General features: G+C 45.6%; 1 long non-coding RNA gene across 3 annotated transcripts; it reads right to left on the bottom strand.

The window, feature by feature from the left end:
* Nucleotides 1-26,325, bottom strand: LOC110568442 (uncharacterized). Of its 3 annotated transcripts, XR_010344790.1 has the most exons (4): nucleotides 25,653-26,325; nucleotides 23,042-23,112; nucleotides 18,981-19,060; nucleotides 1-2,156 (listed from the first exon to the last, which is right to left on the bottom strand). It is a non-coding gene; the product is annotated as an uncharacterized LOC110568442 (long non-coding RNA). The 3 variants fall into 3 exon arrangements; XR_010344789.1 differs by lacking the exon at nucleotides 1-2,156 and having other exon boundaries at nucleotides 7,589-20,191; XR_002478730.2 differs by lacking the exon at nucleotides 1-2,156 and having other exon boundaries at nucleotides 7,589-19,060.
* Nucleotides 26,326-27,576: the final 1,251 nt, after the last annotated feature.

The following is a 27,576-nucleotide window of genomic DNA, read 5'->3' as shown; positions in this document are numbered from 1 at the left end:
TAAATGGAATTTATTGGTTTCCACAACTGAAAAGTTCAGGGTAGTCTGGGGGACTTGGCTGGGTCCAGGGACTCAAACAATGACACAAAGACAGTTTCTCTCCACTTCTTTGCTTTGTGTGTCTGCTCAGGTCATCTCTTCCCAAAGGTGGTGAAGATGGCCCAGCAGTCTGGGGCTCACACTAGGCTCCTTTTTAAGGTACCAGGATGACTCTCTTTTGCCCAACTTAGATCATGCCCATTTCCCTTAACTGTGGCAAAGGACCTGGAGCTTCCTTCTATGGCCCAGGCAGAGGATGGTTACACGTGGGGTCTGGGATTCAGGGATGGCACTGCTCATGGTGGTTGGGACATGTGAGCACAAGGGTGAGGCCTACACCACTTGGAGGCCCTGGCTGCCCCTTCTCTCTCCCCTAGCCTTCCCCTTTTTGTGATGATATGGCATGAGGCCACTCACCAGCTCTGCCTTCTTGAAGAAAATCGGTGTCCTATCTTTGAAAAGAAATTGGCCTTGAAGTCAGGCTCACCCACTCTCAAACAGCAGATAAATGAAGCCTTGTTTACACTGGCCCCGTCTCAGGGATTCTTTTGCTTCTCTTCTACCCTTGCTCCTTTCTTCCTGCTCCATTCCATTGCCCACCCAACTCCTCGGTTTCCCGATTTTGTTTTCTTTTCCAAGCAGCTTGAGCAGTGCTTGATGCTCCTGGGACACAGCGTGCACACATCTTGGCTGTTCTGGGTAACTGCACACCCAATCCCAGTCCCACCGGATATCTCTATCCTGAAATCAACCCAAAGGGTGGGGAGGGAGCAGGCAACAGCGGGCAACAGAAAGCGGGGGCTGACAGCACGTGCTGCTATTCAGGTACCATTTACAGTAATTCCTCAGAAGCACTAACATTTCTGCTGATCTTGGAATGATGCTATATTATTTAGGGTTCTCCAGAGAAGTGGAACAATAGGATGTGGAGATATATGTATATATATAGAAAGAGACATTACAAGGAATTGGCTCATACAAATGTGGAGGCTGACAAGTCCCAAGTTCTGCAGGGTGAGTCAGCAAGCCAAGACCCAGGAGAGCCAAGGGTGAGTTCTAGTCTGAAGGCCAGCAGGCTCAAGATCCAGGAAGAGCCGATGTTGCAGTTCAAGTCCAAAGGCAGGAAGAAAGCTGATGTCACCACCTGAAAGTCAGTCATGCAGGAGGAGCTCCCTCCAACTCAGCCTTTTGTTCTATTAAGGACCTCAGCTGATGGAGGAGGACCCCCCACGTTAGGGAGGCAGCCTGATTTACTCACTCCACCAACATAAATGCTCCACCAGCATAAATGCCAATCCCACCCACACCCTCACAGATGCACCCAGAGTAATGTTCAGCCAGATATCTGGGCACCCCATGGCCCAGTCCAACTGACACATAAAATTAACCATCACAGATGCCTTCTCTAGCACATGTTCAACATCTAACAAATATCTCTATGGTGCATTTCTCCTCCGAACCTTGGGCCCACTTAAGAAAGATGTTGAGCCAGGCACGGTGGCTCACGCCTGTAATTCCAGCACTTTGGGATGCCAAGGTGGGTGGATCACTTGAGGTCAGGAGTTCAAGACCAGCTTGGCCAACATGGTGAAACCCCATCTTTAATAAAAATACAAAAATTAGCTGGGCATGGTGGTGGGCGCCTGTAATCCCAGCTAGTTGAGATGCTGAGGCAGAAGAATCGCTTGAACCTGGGAGGCAGAGGTTACAGTGATCCGAGATTGTGCCACTTCACTCCAGCCTGGGTGACAAAGCAAGCCTCCATCTCCAAAAAAAAAAAAAGAAAGAAAGAAAGAAAAAGATGTTAAGAAATTGGAGAGGGTCCAGATCAGCATTCTGAGTGGATGAAAGGTTAAAAGAAAAGAAAAGCTCAGGCTGGGCGCAGTGGCTCACGCCTATAATCCCAGCACTTTGGGAGGCCGAGGCAGGCAGATCATGAGGTCAAGAGATCGAGACCATCTCGGCCAACATAGTGAAACCCCATCTCTACTAAAATATAAAAATTACCTGGGCTTGGTGGTGTGCATCTGTAGTCCCAGCTACTCAGGAGGCTGAGGCAGGAGAATTGTTTGATCCCAGGAGGCGGGGGTTGCAGTGAGACGAGTCCAGCCTGGCACCTGGTGACAGAGCAAGACTCTGTCTCAAAAAAAAAAAGAAAAGCTCTAGAGAAAAGGATGTAATCTTAAATGTGTGAGGAGGATGTAATCTTAAATGTAAAGCAATCTTAAATGTGTGAGGAGATACTTATTTGCTCAAATGTGTGACTTAAAAAGGCATGCCTTCTCTGTAGGACTGTTGCCTTATATGTAAATGAGGGGCCAAAGTGGGTGATTTTATAGTCCCTCCCAGCCATGAAGATCTATGACTTCCTGAGAGGGGGCTGCCATGCTCGTATTCACCATCAGAGATGAAGAAGGACTGAGGAGCTGGGTAATTTAGCTGTAGCCTGTAGCCCCAGCTACGTAGGAGGTTGAGGTGGGAGGACTGCTGGAAACCAAGAATCTTGAGGCTACAGTACACTGTGATCACACCTGTGAATACCCACTGCACTCCAGCGTGGGCAACACAGCCAGATCGCATCTCTATTTATATATTATTTATTTATTTATTTTTGAGATGGTGTTTCGCTCTTGTTGCCCAGGATGGAGTGCAATGGTGAGATCTTGGCTCACTGCAACCTCCACTCCCCCACCCCTGCCCCAGAATTAAGCGATTCTCCTGCCTCAGCCTCCCAAGTAGCTGGGATTACAGGTGTGTACCACCACACCCAGCTAAGTTTTGTATTATTAGTAGAGACAGAGTTTCTCCATGTTGGTCAGGCTGGTCTTGAACTCCTGACCTCAGGTGATCTGCCCACCTTGGCCTCCCAAAGTGTTGGGATTACAGGCGTGAGCCACCAGACCTGGCCTCTATTTATTTACTTATGTGAGTTTTCTTTTCTTTTTTTCTTTTTTTCAATAGGTTTCTGGGGAACAGGTGGTGTTTGGTTACATGAATAAGTCCTTTAGTGGTGATTTCTGAGATTTTGGCGTACCCATCAGCTGAGCAGTGTACACTATCTTTTATCTCACACCCTTTCCCCCGAGACCCTAAAGTCCATTGTACTCATCTCTATTGAAAAAAAAAAAAAAGCCAGGCACAGTGGCTCACTCCTGTAATCCCAGCACTTTGCGAGTCCAAGGTGGGTAGATCACTTGAGGTCAGTAGTTCAAGACCAGCCTGGCCAACATGGTGAAACCCCAACACTAATACAAATAAAAAAGAAAAAGAAAAAAATAGCCAGTGGTGCCTCGTATGTAGTCTCAGATACTTGGCAGGCTGAGGCAGGAGGATCGCTGGGACCTAGGAGGCAGAGGTTGCAGTGAGCCAAAATCAAGCTACTGCACTCCAGCCTGGGCGACAGAGCAAGACTGTGTCTCAAAAAACTAAACAAAACAAGGCAAGGCCTGATGGCTTACACCTGTAATCCCAACACTTAGGGAGGCTGAGGCAGGTGGATCACTTGAAGAAACGAGTTCATAACCCATGGTGAAACCCTGTCTCTACTAAAAATACAAAAATTAGCCAGGTGTGGTGGCACATGCCTATAGTCCCAGCTACTCAGGAGGCTGAGGCAGGAGAATCGCTTGAACCCAGGAGGCAGATGTTGCAGTGAGCCAAGATTATGCCACTGCACTCCAGCCTGGGCAACAGAGCCAGACCTTGTCTCAAAATAAAAAAAAGGAAAGAAAGAAGAAATTCTTTTCCCATTTTTCTTTCTTTCTTTCTTATTATTCTTTGAGACAGGGTGTTACTCTGTTGCCCAGGCTGGAGTGCAGTGGCACGGTCACAGCTCACTGCAGCCTCTATCTCCTTAGGCTCAAGTGATCCTTCCACCTCAGCCTCCGGGTTGCTGGGACTACAGGTGCACACCACGACACCCAACTAAATTTTTTTTTTCTGTATTTTGTAAAGATGTGGTTTTGCCATGTTGCCCAGGCTGGTCTCAAACTCCTGACCTCAAACAATCTACCCACCTCAACTTCCCAAAGTGCTGAGAAGTTGAGGTACCACCACACTTGGCCCTTTTCTCATTTTTAAGTTGGGTTATTTGTCTTTTATTGTTGAGTTTTAAGAGTTTGTGTTTGTTTGTTTTTGAGATGGAGTCTCACTCTGTCACACAGGATGGAGTGCAGTGCAGTGGTGCCATCTGGCCTCACTGCAACCTCCAACTCCAGGGTTCAAGCAATTCTCCTGCCTCAGTTTTGCATGAGTCACCACACCCGGCTAATTTTTGTATTTTTGGTAGAGATGGAGTTTTGACATGTTGACCAGGCTGGTCTCAAACTCCTTGCCTCAGGTGATCCGCCCCCTTGGCCTCCCAAAGTGCTGGAATTACAGGCATGATCCACTGCACCAGGCTGAGTTTTAAGAGTTCTTCATATAGTCTAGATACCAGCCCCTTATCAAGTGGCACAGAGCACCATGGCAGAAGGCCTACAGAGATAAGTTTGTGCCCCGTAGATAATGCACTTAAAACATTTTGGAGAAATGGAGAAATATGGCTTGATACTTTTCATTGCAACAGAATTCTTTTTAAAAAACAAAAGAACCTTAGATATCCTCACCAAATTTCAGGATGAAGAAAATAGATATTGGAAATTCTTGCTCTACTCTTACCTAAGAGTGTATTAGTCAGTGCTGTTTTAGTTGCAAAAACTAAAAACTCAACTCTATTAGTCATGGAAGAAAGGAAGTTATTGGCCGAGCAGCAGAGAAGTTAAATCCTGAGGTGAATTCAGAGCTTCCGAGATGTCTGGGGCTCCTTGCTCCCCCTCTTCCAGCTCCACTCCTGATTGTTGGCACTATTTTCCAGCCAGGCCCCTCTCTTGCCCTCACTGTGGCAGGAGAGCAGCTTCATTTCCGGCTTTCTCAGAGCACTGTATTCAACAGAAAACAAACCAAGCCCTTTCCTTGCAGTTTACAAATGACTCAAGATTCACTCTGATTTGACCAAGAATCAGAACCCTAATTGGCCCAGCCTTAAGTGACTTGTCTACCCCTAATACTGGGAATAGAAGGCATGGATGAGAGCAAGGTGGGTGGTTTCATGAAAACGAAATTCAAGCACTTTTCCTAAAAGAAGGAGGAATGGATGCTGAAACAACATGTCTCCCACAAAGGGAGCAGACACTGGGCTTGTGAATCTGCCCCATACCTTCCCTACAGAAATGGTGCCCCCGACGGAGCCTTGTCTCCATCCTCCAGTAAACATGCATCACGTGGCATTGCCATTGTTTTCTCCTCTGTCTCCAGGGTCTTCTCTCAGTTCTCAGTAAGGGAAGGAGGCCGGGCATGGTGGCTCACACCTGCAATCCTAGCACTTTGGAAGGCCGAAGTGGAAGAATTGCTTGAAGCCAGGAGTTTGAGACCAGCCTGGGCAATAAAGTAAGACCCCCACCTCTACAAAAAAAAAAAGTTAGCTGGGCATGGTCATGTGCACCTGTGGTCTCAGCTACTTGGGAGGCAGAGGCAGGAAGATTGCTTGAGCCTAGGAGTTTAAGGCTACAGCAGCTATGAGTGCACCACTGCACTCCAGCCTGGGTGACAGAGTAAGATCCCATTTATAAAAATTTGTTTTTTAATTAAAAAAAAAAATTTTTTTAATGCAGGGGGATGGGAAGGAAATATGGAGGTAACTACTGAAAAAATGAAAGGTCATCCTAGAGATATACCACAAAATGCAATGGGGACTCAAAGAAGGGCAAGATTGAAGGGGACAGGAAACCTGGGGTCTGTTTGAGGGCTCTGAAAATAAAACGAAGGAGTGGCAACAGGAACCCAAATATCCTTTTTATGATGTTAGAGGGCTGGGCTGGAGGACATGGCTTTAGACCTGTGAACTAAGTGAGCTATTAATGCAAATCCCACCGGGAGGCAGGCTAACCCGCCCAGCCATGGCAGCCTTGGACCAGAGAAAGCCTCCCTCAGCCCTGCAGGAGTGCAGCCCCATCAGCCAGAGCAGCGGGATTTTGTAGCCTGCATGCGGCTCATCACTCCCAAGGGGATGGAGGGGCCCGTTGGCCTACACAGGACTAGTTTTCCCTCCCCACCTACCTATCTGAGCAGTCATCTTTTATTTTCCCTGGGGCAAAGTAATAGAGGGGTGGAGAGAAGGCAGGAGTGTTACTCCCGTGGAGCTCCCTGAACATGGAAGGAAACCAGTAAGGTTTCCAAAAGCTCATGGAGATAGTGGCATTTAAGATGGGCCTCTCTAGGTCCTGAGCAGAAGGAATGCAGAGACTCTGGGCCAACACTCCTAGATGCAGCTTCTGGTCACCCCCACCGTCAAGGTGGCTCATTCTTGGGCTCTCTGTAAGAACTGCCCTCTTGCCTTGCCTCCTGGCCTGGGTCGCTATGGTGCAGTAACTCTACAGCTTGGTACTTGGGTCTCGACTTGCTCATACATGTTTGTGCATCTCTGTGACCTAATATTCTGTTCCAGCTATAGCTGGCTCTGTTCCTCTGCACCTGCCACACTGCAATGAGCAGATCTATTTCCAGGTCTGGCAGCCCCTGCTGCTGGGCTCCTTCCCATAGTGGTGAACTGGGCCAGGCTGAAGAGATGATATTAACCTAAGCTGAGCCAGAAACTCACCAACTGCAGGGAAAGAAGGAAGCAGGAGAGTGTGCTTCACTTTGCTCCCTAGGCTCGAGACCCCCGACTGCCTGCTGGGAAAACAGGGGCAATTCTCGCCCACATGAAGCAGGGAGCCTCGCTCCTAGGGCAGGGCACTGGTGGAGGCTGCCTGAACGTGTGTTCTCACTGGTGACTCGGATCTGGTCCTGAGAAGAGTTGACCCGAGTTGTCTTTGGCCTTGCAATTCCCCATACAGCCCCTCCTTGATGACAAAAACAGATGCTTCCATGAGGAGTTTTGAGGTTATGAATTAGGAAGAAATTACCTGCTGTGAAGAACAGTCTCACATACTGAGGAGTAAGGGGACGAATATTGTAGACACTTTTTATTCTGAATAATAGATGAATAGAGCTTTGGATTGTCTATGCATTCTGAAGGGAAGGAAAGGCACTTATTTGCTGCTGTTGGCCTGATAGTCAGAGCCCAGGGGTTGTATCAGACTCAAATAGCTTACTCTCCAAGTCCTGCGGGGAAAGGCACCAAGGCATAGACAGACATGAGAGCTAACAACGAGCAATTTTGAGCCGGCCCACTTAGCCCGCTGCACAATGCCTGCCCTTCACTGTAAAGAGAAATTATTTCGGCTGGGTGCGGTGGCTCAAGCCTGTAATCCCAGCACTTTGGGAGGCCGAGGCGGGTGGATCACGAGATCAAGAGATCGAGACCATCCTGGTCAACATGGTGAAACCCCATCTCTACTAAAAATACAAAAAATTATCTGGGCATAGTGGCGCATGCCTGTAATCCCAGCTACTCGGGAGGCTGAGGCAGGAGAATTGCCTGAACCCAGGAGGCGGAGGTTGCGGTGAGCCGAGATCGCGCCATTGCACTCCAGCCTGGGTAACAAGAGTGAAACTCCGTCTCAAAAAAAAAAAAAAAGAAAGAGAAATGATTTCTACCATGCCTCTGCTAAGACGATAAACAGGTGCTTCCGAACTCACTGCCGGATCCCAAACCAGGAGACATGATCTCTAGCCTGTGATCTGAAACCTGCAGGCGATGACAAGGACACACAGAGGGCAAGGGCGTCAGGGTGTCAGCTAAGGGACACCAATGAGGGATGGCTGGAGAGGGAGCGTAGAGAGCTCCAGCACCGTGCTGGAGAGAGTCCATGCTCTAACTCCCAACACTGGTTATCTGCACAGGGATACTCTATTGAGCTCCATGATAGAATCTGTTTCAGGACCAGCTCCATGGAGGTTGACTTTGAGATGGAGATTCGCATGCAAGGAGTGTACTGGGGTTGCTCTCAGGTTCAGCACCTACAGGAGAAGGGAAGGTAGCAGCCTTGCTCAGTGAGAGAAGCTGGGCTGCAAAGCAGTCTCGACACACCCCTCAGCTGAACCCATGGAGGGTTCCGAAGCATTAGAAAAGTCTCATGGCTGTCCCAGCTTCAGATATCCCCATCCTCCATTGGGCTGAGGGGCCAGGCCCTTGTACCCCAGCTTCAGCCAGTTACTGGGTGCATATTGTCCCCAGAGGGGCGGTAGGACATTGGGTGGGGAAGTTCTCTTCACTTGGGGGACCTTCCTGAAGAGGGCTGAGCCAGCAATCCTCCCAGCAGCTGGGGCAGAGCCTCTGTCTTGGATTGTGTATCAGGCGGAACCTCAATCTGGATTGTGTATCAGGGCATTCACAGCCCCTTGTGCCACTCACATCCACGCCTCTGGATAAGTTCTGGGAGCAGCTCTTCTTTCTCTGGAACAAACTAACGGTTCATCACATGACCACAGCCCCCTCCACTGCAGCTGTTCTTGAGGTCTCACTGATACTCCCCATCTCCCTCTTTTATCCATTTTATCTTTTATTTATTTATTTAGAGACAGAGTCTTGTTCTGTTGTCCAGGCTGGAGTGCAGTGGTGTGATCACAGCTCACTGCAGCCTCCACTTCCCAAGCTCAAGTGATCCTCTCGCCTCCATCACCCAAGTAGCTGCAACTACAGGTGTGTGCCACCACACCCAACTAATTAAAAAAAATTGTTTTAAGAGATGAGGTCTCACTATGTTACTCAGTCTGATCTTGAACTTCTGAGCTTGAGTGATCCTCCTGCCTCAGGCTCCCAAAGTGGTAGGATTTTACAGGCATGAGGCACTGCACCTGGCTTCTATCCATTTTATTTTACTTTAATTTTTTTGAGATCGAGCCTCACTCTGCCGCCCAGGCTGGAATGCAATGGCACGATCTCGGCTCTCTGAAACCTCTACCTCCCAGGTTCAATCTATTCTCCTGCCTGAGCCTCCTGAGTAGCTGGGATTACAGCCACACGCCACTACGCCCAGCTAATTTTTGTAATTTTTTTTTTAGTAGAGACAGGGTTTCACCATGTTAGGCTGGTCTCAAACTCCTGACCTCAAGTGATCCTCTTGCCTCAGTCTCCCAAAGTCCTGAGATTACAGACATGAGCCACTGTGCCTGGCCCGGCTTCTATCCATTTTAGATTCTCCTCCCTGCAGGAAGCACCTCAGCCGAGCCCCTGGCCACCATACCCTTTTCAGGTCATGGCTGCTGTACTCGTGCAATGACTATCAACAAGGGGCAAGAGCGTACAAAGATATAGTCTTTCTGGCTTCCACTGTGCAACTGCAGCCCCATCTCTTCCTGGTGGGCAGGGTCCATTACTCCTTCCAGGATGGTGGCTCCAGCTTCTTGCCTACTGGTTCCTTGGTATACTTTTGCTGTATCCCTTGATGGAAACATTTCCTTACTGGGAACCAGAACCTAAAACCTCAAAGCTTAGGAGTTGTGGTAACAGAAATACTCCAATGGGACTAATATAAAGTGGAGCCACTCCTACCTCTACCCCTTGGTTCCTGGACCTATATATTCCTTCCAGTGGGACATAGCGCCGTATTGGTTGTTGATAAGAGTATACATTGTTCCCTGGAAGGTGGTACCCCCTCTGTACTTGGTATCGTCTCTGAGCTGGCATCTCAGCTATGCCTTCAACAGCTCATTTCTTCTCTTCGTTCAAGCCAGTATCTTCTGGGTGGTGCAGAATGTGACAGGACCAGTGATCCCATGGTCACATGCCACTGTCACGCCTCCTTTGCTATGCAATAAATGGACCATTGAGTCTGATGCGATGTTTGTGGGATCCTATGTCAGGGGTAAAACACTCATACCTCAGATAGTGGTGTCGGCAGAGGCCCTGCAGGCAGAAAAGATAAAATGTGTCCATTCTAGTCAAAATGAATTTCTGCCATTTCTAGGATGGAAGGGATCCACTGTAGTCAACTTATTATCAAGTGGCTACTTACTCACTTTGAGAGCTACTGCCATTTCCGGGGATCAGCACTGATGCGTTGCTGGCAGGCTAGACATTCAGCCGTGGTGGTAGCTACATCAGCCCTTGTGAGTGACAGCCCATGCTATTTGGTCCATGTGTTTGTCCCCATCCCTGCCACAAGAGCTGCTCCTTCACATGTCCATTGTGTCAGTTCTGGGGTGGCTGACGGCATCTGGCTGACATCAAATTGGCTAAATCATTCTGTCTAGCTGGTTGTTTGGTATTTCTCTCATGGTGGATGCTCTCTGGTGGTCCTCTTGACACTTCCTAGCTACTCAAATAGTCCATCCACATGCCTTTGTCCCAGGCATCCTTGTCCTTGATCTTCTAATCTTTCTCCTTCCAGGTCCCTGATCAACCCATCAAGGCAATTGCTAGTAGCCAACAATCAATATATAGTGTACCCTTGGGCTACATGTCTTTCCACACAAAGTGGATGAACAGATGCTCCACTGAGAGGATTGATCCACTGCGGGGATTTCCCTTGCCACTGCTTTTCAAGATCAGCCTATAGTGGGCTATACTGTAGTCACAGTTCATTTTTGGCTTGCACCCACATATCAGGCTGACCCATCTGTGAATCAAGAAAAAGCAAAAGCTTTCCTTTTGTCAGCTGATCATAAAGGGACTTTGCCCCCAATGCAGCCACAGGCGTGAGCTGAGGGAGAAGCACTGGTGCCACACTAGCAGGTGACATGTGTGTCTAGGCCACCTGTGTAGCTCTGTTCATGTCCAGTTCTGGACATACCACTACCATCTTACTGTGGATTACTGCTAGGCCCACTTAACTTTTTGTCTTGGTGAGTTTGATAGGTAGAACCTAACTAATAACGAATAGTTCTAGACACGTGGTCACGTGGTGCCCCTTGGTGAAGTGTTCCATCTCTGCCAGGGTCTAGTAGCCCTCTGGGAGCTATTTTTCTTTCTTTTATTTATTTATTTTTAAATTTTATTTTTGTATGTTTATTTTTATTTTTTTTAGAGATGGGGTTTCACCATATTGGTCAGACTGGTCTTGAACTCCTGACCTCAGGTGATCCACCTGCCTTGGCCTCCCAAATTGCTGGGATTACAGGCGTGAGCCACCGTGCCCGGCCCAGGAGCTAATTTTCAAAAGATGCCTAATTCTCTGCTGCATACAGTATAGTCTTGCTCCAGAACCCTGAAGACTTTTATTATGATTTTCCTACTGGGGCTTGCTAGAAACTCCACTTTGGATACCTATAATATAATGGGATGACCAGAGGCTCAGCAGAGGTGCTTTCTGAGGTTGAGGGGAATCTAAAATGGACAGTAGAGGAAGGGAAATAATGAGGATCAATTGAAGCATCAAGACTGTAGGGTCTGCCACTTTTGTAGCAACTGGGCCTGCTGCAGAGCTCTCTCCTATTCTGGGCCGCAGTCAAAGATGGCAGCCTCTTGTGCTGCCTGGCATTAGGATAAGCTGTATTCCCAGTTGTGGAATATGGTGCCTCTAAAACATGAATAGACTTACTAGAAGCTGAGCTTCCCTCTTCCCTGTGGTAGGTATGAGTTGCAGTAATTTGTTCCTTGCTTTAGAGAATGTTTCAGCATGCCTAGACCACTGGATTCCTAAGAAGTTCATTGATGAGGCAAGCTCTTGTATATCATAGGACTTTTTTCTCACTTTCTAGAGTGTATGTGTCTCACCCAAAGTACTTGACACTTCTTGCTCATCTGGCCTCATTAGCATGAGGCATGTGATATCATCAACATAGGAACTAATATGAAGTTCTAAGAACTATTCAGACAATTCTCATGTCTTATTTATTTATTTATTTATTTTGAGATGGAGTCTCACTCTATTGCCCAGGCTGGAGTGCAATGGTGCGATCTCGGCTCACCACAACCTCTGCCTCCCAGATTCAAGCAATTCTCCTGCCTCCTGAGTAGCTGGGATTACAGCCATGTGCCACCATGCCTGGCTAATTTTGTATTTTCAGTAGAGATGGGGTTTCTCCATGTTGGTCAGACTGGTCTTGAACTCCCAACCACAGGTGATCCACCTGCCTTGGCCTCCCAAAGTGCTAGGATTAGAGGCATGAGCCACCACGCCCAGCCTAATATGTACTTTTATCCATTCCAAGTGAATCTACTGTTTCTGATCTTCCTTTTGGTGGGGATGGGAAATTGTGCATTTGCCAGATAGTGGTCTGTTACCTTACACTGTGTACACTATGTAAATCCACTCTAGCATGGACGCATCTGTCACAGCAGCTGCAACTGGGGCTATTGATTTGTTTGTTGTAGTCTACTTTCACACTTCAGGATATACCTGAATTCGTAGGGTCCAGATGTGTGAATGAAGTGGAGATTTGAGGGGGGCCACTACCGCTGCATACTTTGTTAAGGTGGCATTAATCTCTGCCATTCCCCAGGATATAATATTTTTATTTATTGATTGATTTTTGAGATGGAGTCTCACTCTGTCTCCCAGGCTAGAGTACAGTGGTGCGATCTTGGCTCACTGCAACCTCCACCTACCGGGTTCAAGTGACTCTCATGCCTCAGCCTCCCACAGATGTGTGCCACCATACCCGGTTAATTTTTTTGTATTTTTGGGTTTCACCATGTTGGCCAGGCTGGTCTTGAACTCCTGGCCTCAAGTAATCCATCTGTCCTAGCTTCCCAAAGTGCTGGGATTACAGGCATGAGCCAGTGCACCTGGTCTGCTTTTTCTTTCTTATGTTAGCTGGTTGTATTAGTTATCTACTGTGGAATAACTAATCACTCCAGGGAGCATACTCATCTGGTGGGCTTTCATCGTAAAAGGAACAAAGGCAGTGTGTGTCCAGGTATAGGTTGGTAGATTTGGTGATGGGAAAATGAAGTGGTTCTGGTGTAATTGTTTCGTTCTTCTTTTCTTTTTTCTTTTTTTTTCGGGGACAGAGTCTCAATCTATTGGCCAGTGCAGTGAGGAGATCATGGTTCACTAACTCACTACTGCCTCAATCTCCTGGGCTCAAGTGATCCTGCCACCTCAGACTCCCAAATAGTTAGGATCACAGGAGTGCTCCACCATGCCTGGCTAATTTTTAAATTATTTTTGGTAGAGACAGGGTTTTGCCGTGTTGCCTTGGCTGGTCTCAAACTCCTGGGCTCAAGTGATCCTCCTGCCTTGGCCTCCCAAAGTGCTGGGATTACAGGCGTTAAGTCACCGCACCTGAGCTGATTTGTTTCCATTTTCTCATTAAACACGGCAGATCATCAGCTGAGATGTGAATCTCAGTAATACTGTTTCATGAGACCTGTCTCCTTGGCCATAACTGCCACAACTGGACCAGGGATGGGCTCCTAATCCAAGTGAAGGCATTCGATTCTTTCTTTTGGGAGCTTAAAGTGAGGATTCAAAGATATCAGTGTCAATTAGTGCTCAAACTGGAAGGATCTGTACATTTAGAAACTGTGGGTCAGACATTTTTCTTTATATAAATGGAAAAGCTGAGATTAGGCAGGGGTTGGGTGAAAGAAGAGTCAAGCAGAAAGGAAGTAGAAAAATAGAAAGAAAATAAGCAGGAGTTCACATAGACTTGGAGTTGCAAAAGAGGAATTACTTAGGTTCCTGTCCTAAGGTTCCAGTCTTCTGCGAGATGCCCAGATAGGACTAAATGTACAGGAGATGTGCTGGGAAAACACTTGTGAAGGGAATGGGAGGGAGCTGGAAAGAGCCTGGGAGAGCTGCAATACAGGTGTAACCCCTTCGAGGAGACGGGAAGGGAGGAGGGATGGGTTAAGGTGTTAGAACACAGTGTAATTCTTTCTCTTTTTTTCAGAGACAGTCTCCCTATGTTGTCCAGGCTGGCCTCAAACTCCTTAGCTCAAGAATTCTCCTGCCTCAGCCTCGTGAGTAGCTGTAACTACACACAATCACAGTGCCCAGCTTAAAAGGTAGTGTAGTTCTAAGAAAGCTTTGGCAGAGCTGATGTGGCCTGCTTGAGCCAAAGCCACCTCTCAGAGGAGTCCCCCATCTCCCAGAAATAGGCCTGCCTTAGTATGGCAGGGCTGCACTGTCACCGGGTGGGAGCAGCTCACAGGAAGGGTGATCTCAGTGCAAATGCAGTGACAGATTTCAAAGCCCAGCAGCAGGGGGCCTTGCTCTGCTCCCAGCATCTTGGCAGTCAGAGATGCGAGAGGCGCACTCTCATGACCACAGTTCCCAATACCTTTTCAGTTCATTTTCCACCACCTCATGACACGTAAGTGCCTTTCCTGCCCGTGAATTTTGAGCTTCTTGAGACACTCCTGGATCTTTCAAATTTGATTCCCTATTTATACTTAAACTACTTTGAGTGGATTCCAAGTACTTACAACAAAAACAACAAAAAACATAGATTGAAAGAGTAACAAGGGGACTATAATCTCAGTTTTCTATATAAGAGGAGATGGGAGGAGGTAATAATAATTCTAGCATTTATTCCTTACACCCTGTAGAGGGTTCTACAATTTTCAGTGTATTTTAACACAATCTCATTTGAGCTTTACAACAACCCCTGAACACAAGTAAGGCTGGCATCATCATCTGTATTTCACAGATAAGGAAGCTAAGTTTCAGAGACAATATAAATGACGCTGAATTAGAAAAGAAAATGAAAAATAGAGGCTGAAAGAAATAAACTGAGGCTGCAGTTGAGCTGTGATTGCACCACTACACTCCAGCCTGGGCAACAGACTGAGACCCTGTCTCAAACAAAAGGAAAGAGGCCAGGAGCGGTGGCTCATGCCTGTAATCCCAGCATTCTGGGAGGCTAAAGTGGGCAGATCACTTGAGGTCAGGAGTTCGAGACCAGCCTAGCCAACACGGTAGAACGCTATCTCTCCTAAAAATACAAAAATTAGCCAGGTGGCATGTGCCTGTAATCCCAGCTACTCGGGAGGCTGAGGCAGGAAAATTGCTTGAACTCGGGAGGCAGAGGTTGCAGTTAGTTGAGATTGTGCCATTGCACTCCAGTCTGGGTGACAGAACGAGACTCCATCTCAAAAAAAAAACAAAGAAAGAAGATAAACCATATAATAGCTTCTACCTATAAAAGCAGTAAGTCAAAAGCAGCACTGCATTCTTGGAGAGATTGCAGAGATTAGTGCCACCACTAATCAATTATTTGAAAGACACAGAGCTGATGATTTCCATTCAATTTAGCTCTCTAGCCTGTGCAGATCCAAAATGGATCCTAGATAATGATGTGGATTATCATAAACTCAACTAGGTTGTGACTCCATTTGCAGCTGCTATTCGTGAGCCTTCCTTCATGAAGCAAATCAATGCATCCCTTGGAGCAAAGTATGCAGCTATTGACCTGAAGAATGCTTTTTTCCTCAGTAATTTTTAGTAAATACCATCAAAAGCAGTTTGCTCTGAGCTGACAGGGCTAGCAATACCTATTCATTATCCAAACTCAGGACTATATCAACTCCCAGTCATCTATCATCATTTAGTTTGCAGAGACCTCTTCTCTGCTCCACAGGATATCGCACTGGTCTAATATGTTGATAATATGCCGATTAGAAGTAGTAATTATTCTAGCCACCTTGATGAGACATATGTGTGCCAGAGGGTGGGAAATAAATCCCACAAAAATTCAGTGAAACTTCTGGGGGCCTTATGGTCTGGGGCATGTAGAACTGGGCCCTACTACCACTAAGAAAGAGGCACAATGTCCAGTGGGTTTGGATTTTGGAGGCAACATATACCACATTTGACTGTTCTTCTCTGATCCATTTTCTGAATAACTTAAAAGGCTATCAGTTTTGAGTGGGGCCCAGAACAAAAGGTGATAATTTCATGAAAGTCCCTGACTTATGAAGATTCAACTTAAGTTTTTTTGCTTCACCAATGATGTGAAAGCGATGTGCATTCAGTAGAAGCTGTATTTTGAATGCTGGATTTTGATTTTTCCCTACGTGAGTCATATGTGGTATGATGCTCTCTTGTGATGCTGGGCAGCGGCAGCGACTGCAGCTCTGCCAGCCACAGGATCACTAGGCTGGATGACCAATACTCTACAGTTGGCTGTATGGACAGAAAGATGACTTTGCCCAACTGTAGGCCAATGTAAGTGTTCTGGGCATGTTTAAGGTAAGCTGGGCTAAGTTATGATGTCCTCTAGGTTAGGTGTATTCAATGCATTTGCGACTCAGGGTATTTTCTTTTCTTTTTCTGATAGGGTCTCACTCTATCTCAACAGGCTGGACTGCAGTGGTGCAACCATGGCTCTCTGCACCCTTGATCTCCTGGGCTCAAGCCATTCTCCCACCTCAGTCCCCCACGTAGCTGCGACTACAGGCGTGTGTGCCTCCATGCCTGGCTCACTTAAAAAATTTATTTTTGTACAGACAATGTCTTGCTATGTTGCCCAGGCTGGTCTCACACTCTTGTGCTTAAGTGATCCTCCAGCTTTGGCCTCTCAAAGTGTGGGGCTTACAGGATGAGCCACTGCACCTGGCGACATTTTTATAACTGAATGCTGCCTCAGCATTCATTTTAAATATAGGTTAGCCTTTCTCATTTAAAAGGCAGGACTTGGCTGGGCACGGTGGCTCACGCCTGTAATCCCAGCTTTTGGAGGCTGAGATGGGGGGATCACCTGAATTTGAGACCAGCTGGCCAACATGGAGAAACCCTGTCTCTACTAAAAAATACAAAATTAGCTAGGCATGGTGGCGCATGCCTGTAATCTCAGCTACTTGGGAGGCTGAGGCGGGAGAATTGATTGAACTCGGGAGGCAGAGGTTGTGGTGAGCTGAGATCTCACCATTACACTCCAGTCTGGCAACAAGTATGAAATGCCATCTCAAAATAAAATAAAATAAAATAAAATAAACAGGACTCGGTCATCCTTGACCCAGTTTCCAGTTCTCCACCTACTTCTAGTTCCTCAATGTGATCAGTCTAGATACCTGCCTTATACAACCACCTCCTGATGACCATTTCCCTGTGGACAGCTAGATACTACCTATACGACTTGCTCCACCAATCCCCTCACCCCACATGGACTGCCCAGACATGCTGCAGTGACTACCTCTCAGTCACAGTGTGAACCCATGGTACTTATGCCTGCTTGTTCTAAACTTACCACTTAGAACTCCTTTTGGGTGCAGTGGCTCATGCCTGTAATCCCAACACTGTGAGAGGTCGAGGTGGGAGGATCACTTAAGGCCAGGAGTTCGAGACAGCCTGGGCAACATAGTGAGACCCTGTCTTTACCAAAAATAATTTTAAAATTAGCTAGGCACGGTGGCGCACTTCTGTGATCCCAGATATTTAGGAGGCTGAGGTGGGAGGATTGCTTGAGCCTGAGAAGTGGAGGGTGTAATGAGCTGTGATCACACCACTGCACTACAGCCTGGGCAACAGAGTGAGACCTTGTTTCAAAAAACCAAAACTCCGCTGAGCGTGGTGGCTCATGCCTGTAATCCCAGCACTTTGGGAGGCTGAGGCAGGTGGATCACCTGAGGTCAGGAGTTCAAGACCAGCCTGGGCAATACAGCAAAATCCCATCTCTCCTAAAAATACAAAAATTAGCTGGGTGTGGTGCCATGCACCTGTAATCCCAGCTACTTGTGAGGCTGAATCATGAGAATCGCTTGAACCTATGAGGCAGAGGTTGCAGTGAGTTGAGATCACACTACTGCCTTCCAGCCTAGGCCATAGGGTGAGACTGTGTCTCAAAAAAAAATCCCCAAACCCAAAACCAAAAATCCCCCAAAACTCCTCTCAGGAAACCTGCTTTGGTAATGCCCTGGATCCAATATAGACGTTAGCCCCTTGCTTTCTCTCTCACTCCCCACTACCCATCTAAGCACCCATGTCCTGACCAGTTTTCCTCTCCTCACTGGCCCTGAGAAGCGTGTGGCCCTCTTCTCTCTGGGATCTGTAAGCAATACATTGCTTTTGTTACTTCATGTGTTTTGCTGTGTTGCCTCCTCTGCAACTCACCTGAGCATCACACCTGAACCCAACTCTCCTTCCAGTGAGGTGGCTATCTTTGTAGGAATAAACAAGAGCCACACAGGTGTCTGCCAGTATAAACAAGTTTCCTGTGAGACGGACACCTGGTCATGGGTCTGACACTTAAAAATTAGGCCATCTGCCAGATAATGAAATATCCTGTCAATGGCGCACTGCAAACATCCATGGCCACCTCTCCTGGAGCCTTGGAGTCAGGACAGGGCTAGAATTTATACCCACTCTCCAGAGAGAGGACTTAAGATGAAATCAGAAGAAATGCAATACTGTCCTCTGCAGAAAACTATTATCCTTTTGAGATACAGCTTCTAGCATGTCACTTGGCCCTAGTGGACATTAAAGCCCGTGGCTATGGGCTACCAAATTACCAAGTGTCCTGAGCTTAGCCTAAATATTATTTATTAATGATAAATTGGGTATTATATGACTCATCAAGTCAGAAAGTTGGGAGTGCACTCCATCTACTTAATAATGGAGTCACTATTAAATGGAAATGGTATAAATGAGATTGGGTCTGAGCAGGTCCTAAATGCAGAAGCAAGTTCTCCAAGTAACTACTCCTGCTATATTGCCTGTTCTCTCTCAACCCACATCTACGGCCTCATGGGGAATCCTCTAACACCAGCTGGCCAAGGCTTACATCTATAATCCCAGCATTTTGGGAGGCTGAGGCGGGAGGGCTGCTTGAGCCTAGTAGTTCGAGAACAGCCTGAGCAACATGGTAAGATCCCATCTATACAAAATAATAATAATAATAAAAATAATAGCTGGGTACGGTGGCATGCACCTGTGATCCCAGCTACTTGGGAGGCTGAAGTGGGAGGATCACTGGGGCCTGGAAGGTTGAGGCTAAAGTGAGTGGTGATCATGCCACTGCATTCCAGCCTGGGTGACAGTTAGACCCTGCCTGAGAAAATAAGAAAAAAAAATTCAAGTCTGGTTCCTTGTTATAGATGTTTCTGCATCACATATTGCTGTAACCCCACTCACGGTGGTCCTGAGAATAGTAGTCAAAGGAAATCTTCTGAGCAGGCAAAACTTTGAGTGGTGCATCTGGTTGCTCATTTTACCTAGAAGGAGAGATGGTCAGAGTTGTAGATCTACATTAGAGGAACATGATTGGAAAAGGGTAAAAGTTTGAATGTTTTGTCATTAAAACTGGGAACAAGTAAAGGGTGTCTGCTCTCACAACTTCTATCCAACATTGTATCGAAAGTTCTAGTCAGTGAAATAAAGCAAGAAAAAGAAACAATCACAGTGCTACGGCTTGAATGTCCTCTCCAAAACTCATGTTGAAACTTGATCACCAGTGTGGCAGTGTTGAGAGGCAGGGCCTTTGGGGATGACTGGATCAAGAGAGTTCTACCCCTATGAATAGATTAATTCATAGATCAATATATTAAAGGGTTAATGAATTAATGAGTTATCATCAGAGTGAAACTGGTGGCTTTATAAGAGAGAGACCTGGGCATAGCACATTAGCATGTTCAGCCCCCTCGCCATGGGACACCCTGTGGTCACCTCAGGACTCGGTAGAGAGTCCCCATCAGCAAGAAGGCTCTCATCAGATGTGCCCCCTTGACCTTGGACTTCTGAGCCTCCATAACTATAAGAAACAAATCCTTTTTCTTTTTTCTCTTTAAAAATGTGTATAAATGTAAGGAGTACAAGTGCAGTGTGTCACATGAATATACTGCACAGTGGTGAAGTCTAAGCTTTTAGTGTCACCATCACCTTCTTTTTCTTTTTTTTTTAAATAAATCACCCAACTTCAGGTATTCTGTTACAGTAACAGAAAATGGACTCATACATACAGATTGGAAAGGAAGAAGCAAAATTGTCTTTATTTGCAGAAAACATGATTGTGTATATAAAAAACTCTAAGGAATTTATCAAAATAAGCTATTAGAACTAATAGAAAGATTGTGGGATGGCTGGGCGAAGTGGCTCATGCCTGTAATCCCAGCACTTTGGGAGGCCGAGGTGGGTGGATCATTTGAGGTCAAGAGATGGAGACGAGCCTGGCCAACATGGTGAAACCCTGTCTCTACTGAAAATACAAAAATTAGCCAGACACAGTGGTGTATAATCCCAGATACTCAGGAGGCTGAGGCAGAAGAATCACTTGAGCCTGGGAAGCAGAGGTTGAGGTGAACCGGGCTTGCACCACTGCACTCCAGTCTGGGCAACAGAGTGAGACCCTGTCTCAAAAAAAAAAAAGAAAGATAGATTGTGGGATACAAAGTCAACATAAAAACTATTGTATTTCTATATACTAGCATTGAAGAATTGGAAATTGAAAAATTTTAAATACCACTTGCAACAGCACAAAAATCAGAAAAACACTTAAGGAAAAATTAGACAAAATACACGCAAGACCTCTACACTAAAGTTAAAAAACATGGCTGAGAAAAGTTAAATGCAGGAGTAAATAAATAAATAAGAGATATGCTATGTTCATGAGTTGAGAAGATTCCATATTGCTAAGACATCAATTCTCCCCAAATTAATCTAAAGATTCAATGCAGTCCCAATCAAAATCCAATCAGGCATTTTTTGGGGGTAGAAATGACAAGGTGATTCTAAAATTTCTATGGGAAAGCAAGGGACTTAGAACAGCCAAAAAATGTTGCAAAAAACAACCAAGTTGGAGGACGTATATTTAACTGATTTCAGTACTTACTTTATAGCTACACTAATCAAGATAATGTGAAATTGGCATAAGTGCAGACCTAGATCAATGAAACAAGAGTCTAGAAGTAGGCACACACATATATGGTGAACTGGGTTTCAACAAAGCCCTTTATAATGGGGGGAAAAGGATAATCTTTTCAACAAATTGTGCTACAGCAACTTGATATCTATATGGGGAAAAAATGAACCCCAATCCTTACCTAATATCATATATAAAAGTTAGCTCAATATGTATCACTGAGGCCAGGCACGGTGGCTCGTGCCTATAATCCCAGCATTTTGGGATGCTGAGGTAGGCGGATCACAAGGTCAGAAGATTGAGACCATCCTGGCTAACATGGTGAAAACCCGTCTCTACTAAAAATACAAAAAAAATTAGCTGGGTGTGGTGGCAACTGACTTTAGTCCCAGGTGCTCGGGAGGCTGAAGTAGGAGAAATGCTTGAACCTGGGAGGCAGAGGTTACGGTGAGCCAAGACTGTGCCCCTGCACTCCAGCCTGGGTGATAGAGCAAGACTCCATCTCAAAAAAAAAAAAAAAAAGTATTATTGATATAAGTGTAAAAAAAACCCATAAAATTTCTAAAGGAAAACATAGACCTTGTGAAGTTTGAATAAGCAAAGATTTCTTAAACAGAATACAAATCATAAAAATTTTTTGGGGGGCCGGGCATGATGGCTCATGCCTATAAAATCCCAGCACTTTGAGAGGCTGAGGTAGGCGGATCATGAGGTCAAGAGATCAAGACCATCCTGGACAACATGGTGAAACCCTGTCTCTACTAAAAATACAAAAATTAGCTGGGCATGGTGGCACATACCTGTAGTCCTAGCTACTTGGGAGGCTGAGGATGGAGAATCGCTTGAACCAGGGAGGAGGAGGTTGCAGTGAGCTGAGACTGTACCACTGCACTCCAGCCTGGGTGACAGAGCGAGACTCCATCTCAAAAAATTAAAAAAAAAAATTTGTTGCCGGGCACAGTGGCTCACGCCTATAATCCCAGCACTTTGGGAGGTCGAGGCGGGTGGATCACGAGGTCAAGAGATCGAGACCATCCTGGTCAACAAAGTGAAACCCCGTCTCTACTAAAAATACAAAAATTAGCTGGGCGTGGTGGCGCATACCTGTAGTCCCAGCTACTCGGGAGGCTGAGACAGGAGAATTGCCTGAACCCAGGGGGCGGAGGTTGCAGTGAGCCGAGATGGCGCCATTGCACTCCAGCCTGGGTAACAAGAGCGAAACTCCGTCTCAAAAAAAAAAAAAAAAAAATTGTTTTGATTCACTGGACATAATCAAAATAAAATACTTGTATTCTTCAGACAAAATTAAGAGAATGAAAAGGCAAGCCCAGAATTGGAGAAAATATTTTCAAAACCTAACTGAACAAAGGGCTTATATCCAGAATATATAAACAACTTAAATAACAAAATATAATTTTTTATATTTAAAAATGGGCAAAATATTTCAAAAGACAAGTCATAAAAGAAGATACAAACGGTCAATAAACACATGAAAAAATGCTTAAGAAGACTACTCAACAAGGAAGTACAAATTAAAGCCACAATGAGGCCGGGCGTGGTGGCTCACGCCAGTAATCCCAACACTTTGGGAGGCTGAGGTGGGTGGATTACCTGAGGTCAGAAGTTTGAGACCAGACTGGCCAACATGGCAAAACCCTGTCTCTACCAAAAATATAAAAATTAGCTGGGCGTGGTGGCACATGCCTATAATCCCAGCTACTTGGGAGGCTGAGGTGGGAGAATTTCTTGAACCTGGGAGGCAGAAGTTGCAGTGAGTTGAGATTGCACCATTGCAGTCCAGCTTGGGCAAAAGAGCAAGACTGTCTCAAAAACAAACAAACAAACAAACAAAAAGAACCCAAAACCAAAACCAAAACCCGCTATGAAATATTACTTTAAGGCTGGGTATGGAGGCTCATACCCGTAATTGCAGCACTTTGAGAGGCTGAGGAGGGTGGATCACTTGAGGTAAGGAGTCCAAGACCAGCCTGGCCAACATGGTGAAGCCTTGTCTCTACTAAAAATACTAAAAATTAGTGGGGAGTGGTGGTGGGTGCCTGTAATCCCAGCTACTTGGGAGGCTGAGGCAGGAGAATCGCATGAACCCAGGAGGCGGAGGTTGCAGTGAGCCGAGATCGGCCATTGCACTCCAGCCAGGGCAACAAGAGCGAAACTCCGTCTCATAAATAAATAAAAATAAAAATGAAAAGACTGACAATATGGAGTAATGGCAAGGATGCAGAATGAGCAGAACTCTCATACACTGCTGGTGGGAATACAAAATGGTACAACTACTTTGGAAGCAGGTTACCAATTTCTTAAAAGATGAAATACTTACCAAACAACCTAGCAATTCCTTTTCTGGGTATTTACCTGGAGGAGTCATGCAAATATTCACAGCAGCTCAACCTGGAAACAATCCAAATGTCCATCAAATGGATAAACAAATGTCAGTATATTCATACAATGGGATACTAAGCAACAAACTACTGATACAACAAAATAGATGAATCTCAAAAGCTTTACACTAATGGAAAGAAGCCAGATACAACATACTATATGATTTCATTCATATGAAATCCTGGAAAAGGCAAAATTATAGTGATAGAAAGCAGATTATGGCTGTCAAAGGCCAGGGGTTGGGGAAAGGGACTGGCTGCAAAGGGGTACAGGGAACTTTTCCGACTGATGGTATCATAATGTTTAATTGCATAATTGTGGTAATGAATCTATGTACCCCCTTGACTGCCTGGAGAGTTTCCATTTTGCAGCATAGGAAGAGAGAACCCAAGTGAAGCCCAACTGACTCCCTGAGTTGAGGACAAGGAATTGGAAAGTCATAGAAAAGTTGGAGAAGCTGTTGCCTCTGTAGGTCTGGGGCCCTTGCTGGTCATTAGGCCCGTAATACAGGAAGAAGTCCCAAAAGTAAAGCAGAGAAGTCAGTACAAGCTGGAATGCACCAGTTGCCTCTGCCTTTATCTAACACTCCATCTGACTGCAGAGTTTCAAAAAGTATAACGGCTCTGTTTCACTTCTGCTTCCCAAACAAATTTCTCTTTAGCCAACTCTATATATGGAAGATAATTCTGGGAAATACCTAGCTTGACTAAGTTGACAACAGAACAATATGGCATCCACACACAAAATTTAAAGAACCATCCTTCATTACCAACTACTTAATTATGTAAGTTTCTTAGTGTTATCTCAATAAAAAAGAAAAATAAGAGATTTGATGATCAACTCTGTATTTTGTAGCCTAATGATATTCAACTAATAATACTAATTGAAAAGAATGATCAGTTCTACCTGTCTCATTATGAGACGTATCCAACACATTTTTATAATTTTTTTTTTTTTTGAGACAGAGACTCACTCTGTCGCCCAGACTGGGATGCAGTGGCGTGATCTTGGCTCACTGCAACCTCTGCCTCCTGGATTGGAGCAATTCTCCTGCCTCAGTCTCCTCCTGAGTAGCTGGGATTACAGGTGTGCGCCATCAAGCGCGGTTAATTTTGGCATTTTTAGTAGAGATGGGGTTTCACCATGTTAGCCAGGCTGGTTATGAACTCCTGACCTCAGGTGATTCACCCACCTTGACCTCCCAGAGTGCTGGGGTTACAGAAGTGAGCTACTGCGCCCGGCCCATTTTTATGATTTTTAATGACATTTTGTATACTAATAATAGAGAAAAACAGGTTTCTGGTGCCTCCTCTGCTTTTTCCCAGGAGTCCCAGGCTGTTAGAATTTATCCTAGGTTCTCTCATGCTGACATCGAGTGGCAAGAACATAAAATGGAGAAAAACAATTGAGTTGACAGAGAAGAAAAAAATCCTCTTTATTCTTCAGAAAAATAAGATCCAAGAAGAGAAAAAACATAAAGCCCTTTTAAATATTTGTACAGCTTGGGGAGATATCTAGGTAGATTGATAAGACAGACAGATAGATACATAGATAGAGAGAGAGAGAGAGAGAGAGAGAGAGAGAGAGAGGTATTAAGCTGATTTTAACTATAGAGCTCTTTTTTCTGAGAAAAAATCCTTTTAAATCTCTTATTACCAGACTCTAGCCAGGACAGCCAATATTTCTGGCTTCTGAATTCTACCATAGGAACTTTCCACATGAAATTTATAAGTTTTAACTAAGGTTATAATTTAACCACGAACACCTAAGGTGTTTCAAAGAGATGGTAAGCAGGTTTTTTTTTTGTTGTTGTTGTTCTTGTTTTTTGTTTGTTTTTACAAGATTTAGAATCTCTCCAAGAGTAGTTCAGAGAAAGGAAAATCCAAGACAGTCAAAACAGGAAATGAGAAACTAGTCATTTTTCCCTCAATAAATGGTAAAGTTACACAAACGACAAACCAGAAAGGCATCATTCCTGAAGCCAAGAATTGAACTCAGGTCAACAATGTCAAAAGATAAAGCCTTAGTTAACTGAGTTACACAGCATTGAGCAGTTTCTATTGCTTTTCCCAGAAGAAGTCTAGCGCAGCCGATTTCAAACTTGCAAAGGCTTTTAACTGCTTGAGATAATTTTTAGGGCTATGACATGAACCCCAAATTTCCTGTCCTTGGATGGTGGAGACCAAGAGAAAGTATCCCCACATGGTCATGAGGTTAAGCTCTTAAGGACACAAAACAAGACAGAGAAATTTCATTTGGTATTGGGATTTCAGGGACCTGCAGCAAAGTTTGTAACCAACCAGCCTGCAGGGATGGCTTGAAACGTGACCTTACAGAGGTCCTAAACCCATGCTCTATCCTTTGATACCCTTCTCTCCACTACAGAAAGATAAATTCTTAGCACAAAGTGCACCAAATTTACTACAGTAGTCTCACAGATACTTTTTTTCTATTAATTAAACCCTTGCAGAGGAGGCAAACAGTGACATTTACCATTTACACCCACAGAGAGAGAGAAAGCAGAAACTTGGGTGGTAAGAATTTCTTACCCTTTCTGTCAGCATACTAGGTTTCCAGGTTCCCTTTCTCTGCAGCTTCCGGAAAAACAGATGATCTTTCTCGCTGTGCCATAGCTGTGGGGGTCAAACCATTTTACAAAAGAAAATCACCTTTTTCTGTTTTATGGAACCATAAAAAGATTCTCAGTTTTGCAAGATGCTCCCCAATGGGCTGCATGGGGAGCTGAATTAACATTTTTCATCCCAACCAGAGCAAAATACACATAACAAAACAGACACTAGTCACCTCATTCAGCACCCAACATCGACTTGTCAAGGCTCAAATTTTTGCTGTTGGTCCCTGCCATCTTTGATACACTCAAAGTGGGGAGGGGTGACCTCAGACTGAGAATTCAATGGGTGGTCTCTGGGCAAGACGAAGAGCAGTCATCCCAAATCAGGCCTGTTAAACTGCTTTCAGAGCTCACCGAATGTTACCAGATAAATAAGGAGTATTCTCCAAGGTAGGCCTGCTGGACTTCTGTCAGCAACTCCTTCAGAGATCCCCTCCATATATACAAACACACACACAAAGACAAGACAGAAGGTCTTCCAAATTAAGATCCCTAACCAAGAACTCCAAGACTATCCCTTCTAAACTATCCTCCTATTCTCCATCTGACAAATCTCCCAGAAATCTTCCTGATTGACAAGTCTCATGAACCAAGACTCTTCCTACTTAGGCAGAGCCAACTGAGACGCCCCAGGAGCCAAACTGCGACAGACACCCCATGGTGGAGCTATAGACACCCCACCATGTGGCTACAGAAACAGTCGGGAGAAGGAAGGAGGCATTGGCAGCACCTAGGATACGCACTACCTGACACCCCGTGATGGGGCTATAAGCTACAGACACTCTATGACCTGGCTCCAGCACCCCACCATGGAGCAACAGACAGACACCCCGAGATATGGCTACAGTTAAGGGATGTCATCCCACGACCATTCTCCATTACAATTAAGTCCATGCACATTGGGTCAGCAGTTCCCCACTAGCAGAGACGGTGCCAGAGTCAGCCCCTAGTCCAAGATAACTATGTGGCTGCTTGGGCTGGCTTCTGGATCTGTCGCCAGAAGGGGGCTACCGAATCCTGGGCAGGTAGCTGCAAGGGCTATCCCAGACGAACCCCCAAATTTGTAACCATACAATTGGTCCACCTTGCCCAGTACCTAGACAACTGATTTTTCAAGACAGAGGAACTGCAATAAAGAGTAACCGACGCAGAGCCCGCTGTGAGGGAGGCTGGAGTTTCATCATTACTCAAATCAGTCTCCCTGCGCATTCGGGGATCAGAGGATAATGTGTTTAAGGATAATGTGGTGGGTGGGGGAAGGCCAGTGAGTCCAGACTGCTGACTGGTTGGGTTGGAGATGAATTCATAGGGAACTGAAGCTGTCCTCTTGCACTGATTTGGTTCGTGGGTTCCTGGGTGGGGGCCACAAGTTCAGACTAACCAGTTTATTGATCTGGGTGGTGCCAGCTGATCCATCAAATGCAGGGTCAGCAGAATATCTCACGTACAGATCTTAGGAGTAGTTTAGGGAGGGTCAGAATCTTGTAGCCTCCAGCTGCATGACTCCTAAACCGTAATTTCTAATCTTGTGGCTAATTTATTAGTTCTACAAAGGCAGTCTAGTCTCCAGGCAAGGAGATTGGTTTTGGGAAAGGGCTGTTTTCCTCTTTGTTTTAAACTATAAACTAAATTCCTCCCAAAGTTAGTTTAGCCTATGCCCAGGAATGAACGAGGACAGAAGCAAGATGAAACTGGTTAGATCAGATCTCTTTCACTGTCTCAGTTATAATTCTGCAGTGGCGGTTTCACCGGGAGCCCCCAGCTTCTGCAGAGACATGCAGAGCTCCGCCCCCACCCTACACTCTCATTGAGAATGCGGCTAGCGTTCCCGCTTCTTAAAA

Source organism: Aotus nancymaae, unplaced genomic scaffold (genome assembly GCF_030222135.1).
Source record: "Aotus nancymaae isolate 86718 unplaced genomic scaffold, 86718_ANA_hifiasm-v0.15.2.pri h1tg000030l, whole genome shotgun sequence".
Classification (NCBI taxonomy): domain Eukaryota; kingdom Metazoa; phylum Chordata; class Mammalia; order Primates; family Aotidae; genus Aotus; species Aotus nancymaae.
The sequence above is the reverse complement of the archived record's forward strand: the minus strand, read 5'-3'. Positions and strand labels throughout refer to the sequence as shown.